The sequence below is a fragment of the Globicephala melas genome, chromosome 5 (assembly GCF_963455315.2).
Source record: "Globicephala melas chromosome 5, mGloMel1.2, whole genome shotgun sequence".
In the NCBI taxonomy this organism is placed as follows: Eukaryota; Metazoa; Chordata; class Mammalia; order Artiodactyla; family Delphinidae; genus Globicephala; species Globicephala melas.
Window position 1 is genome coordinate 32,250,472 of NC_083318.1, and position 2,643 is coordinate 32,253,114.

The 2,643-nt window shown below is 41.2% G+C and overlaps 1 pseudogene; it reads right to left on the reverse strand.

The window, feature by feature from the left end:
- Positions 1–1,578: 1,578 nt before the first annotated feature.
- LOC115857348 (HIG1 domain family member 2A pseudogene) lies at positions 1,579–1,898 on the reverse strand (annotated as a pseudogene).
- Positions 1,899–2,643: the final 745 nt, after the last annotated feature.

Consider the following 2,643-nt stretch of genomic DNA (forward strand, 5'->3'; position numbering starts at 1 on the left):
TTATGTAAAAGGCTAATGCAGCAGACTTGACTCAAAATTTTCTGGAACAACGATTAGGCCCAAAGATTCTTAGGATGAAGAAATAGTTGTGGTGAAGAACACCCAGAGCTCCCTCAGGTGGGAGGGGCAAGAGTCCTTCTAGGAAAGGCATAGTTCTTACCTCAAAACAGGTCCATGAAAAAAGCCCATTGTCTTTCTCACTGACTGACCCAAATTTCTCCGTGCAAAGCAAATAGCTTATGAAATTTGCTTTTAATTTTCAAATGAAATGCATTTGAGTCAACATCCCAACATACCGGAAAACAGAAAGGAGTTTCATGACATTGAGTGCACTTAGTGCACATTTGCTGCAAAAATTTCATGGAATGGTGTCAACTGCTTCAGAAGAGAAACAGTTTTAAAGAAGAAAAAAGACCCTCAGATATTTTTAGGCCTTCCTTTAAAAAGTGGACAAAGTGACCCTAGGATCCTGGTGAAAATTTGTCTTTAAAAGTAGATGTCAGAACTTCTTAGCTTCCTTCTGTTTTTTACTTGGAAGAATATAATTCTTGTTGTAGTACACAATTCCTGTGAACATATATTTGAAAGAAACATAAAATCTTTGAGGGAGCAATGTACTCAGAAAGGAAAAAGTATGGGGGGGTATTGGGTGGATGGGATAAGGGAGGAAAGAAAAGCTGAATGGGGTAAAATGAATAGTTTCTAACACACCTCAAGATCCAACTTAAAAAGCAGTTTAGGAAAAAAATAAGAAGAATTGGTCATTTTTTAAGACTATTTTTTTCTATTCTGGGCAAGAGAAGTAATGGGAACATGGGATATTATGATTATTTCTTTCTACCTCTCTCTTCCTCTCTCCAACCTGGCCCCCATCTGCCCTTCCTTCCATCCTTTCTTCCTTCTCTCCTTCCCTCCTTTCCTCCTTCCCTCTTTTCACTTTTTCTACCATAACAAACTGAGGAAAGGACATCATCAAGGAAGGGCATATAGGTGGACCTATGAAAAGCAAATTGAGTTACAGTTGCTCTTTGGTATTAAGAAAGAGGTGCTTAGCCTGAAGACCCCTCAGCAATCTAAGGATGAGGTTTGGTGGTTTATGAATTCCCAAAATTGTCAACACGTGCCTATTTTCATTTTTTAAGGGATAGAGTGAGCTCTCATCTTTCATCAGATTCTCCAGAGGTTCCATGGCCTAGAAAAGTGTAAGAACCACTGATATACAGCATTTGAAGCAAAAACAATAGTTAGACACTATTATAATTTTTAAATGTTACTGTAGTATACTATGGTCTATGGTTTTCTTTCTTTCTTTCCTTTTTTTTTTTTTTACAAGTGGATCAGAGTTTATTAAGTAGGGAGTGGAGAAGGTGCAGCACAACTAGAAGTATGCAACACTCAAACTGAACCGAACCTGAGATTCCTGAAAAAATCTGTCGGTTACACAATTGGCTACTTCTGACACCACTGATACAGGGTCTTGTCAGGGGTGATGAGGGAATAATGCCAGTGGCAGGACCGGCGGTTGCTCCTGTAACTGGGAACGATCTCCGCGGAGCTTTCAAAGGCCAGGCCACCGACTCAGGGTCGAGATTTCAGTGTGGATGCAGCCAGACCCGCCAAGATGGCTATGACCATGAAGCCCTGGGGGCAATTCGGGTGGGCATCATGAGCTGGGAGTGCTGGTTCTGACCCTGGTGGAAGCAGTAGAGGCCGTAGGCAAGGGCGGCTGCTGTGCCCAGGCAGCCTGTGGGTTCCATTGGGTTCTCGCGGGTCTTGCGAAGAAACTTTTCCTTGAAGCTTTCTGAAGTGCTGTGTACACTGGGGCGAAAGCCCTCAATGACTGGGGGCTGCGATGGTTTAAAGGGTGCCTCTGGAGTGACAGGGCCAGGAGTCGCCATGTTTCAGGCTACAGCAGTAGGAGAAAATCAGGACACTAATATGGTTTTCTTAATACACATCTTTTTCAGTAAGTTTTAGATTGTGATTTTTTTTCCAGTTCGTTGTTTGTCCTTTTTTTTTTAGTTGTGAGTTTTTCATGTATACTAGTAAAAGAGGATTTGTTTTCTACTTGAAATTTTGAATCTCAATAAAATTAATGCCCAAAATTTGTGGGAGACACAGAACTTGCATAGACTAAATGATCTCCTCCAAAGTATTTTTTACCTCCAAAGGGAAAGATAGCAACTTCAAGGTGGAGAAACCCAGTAGACACCACTTACCCAGTTGATCAAGATTAACATCACCAGTAATGAAACATTATTACACTGTTAATCCTTTGATAAGATTCCTTGAGAAGGCAATAGCATAGTTTCTGTGATATTCTTGCCAAAAATACAGAACCTTATTCCAATCAAGAGAAAAAATTCAGAGGAACCCAAACTGAGAGACATTCTACCAAATAACTGGCCAATAATCTTCGAAAATGTCAACATCATGAGAGACATGGAAAACTGAGGAGCTGTTATGCATCAGAGGAGACTGGGGAGGTATAACAACTAAATGCAAGGTGGAATCCTGGTAGGATACTGGAACAGGAAAAAATGTCAGTGAAAAAAACTGGTGAAATTTTTCTTTTTTTTTTTTGCGGTACGCGGGCCTCTCACTGTTGCGGCCTCTCCGGCTGCGGAGCACAGGCTCCGAACG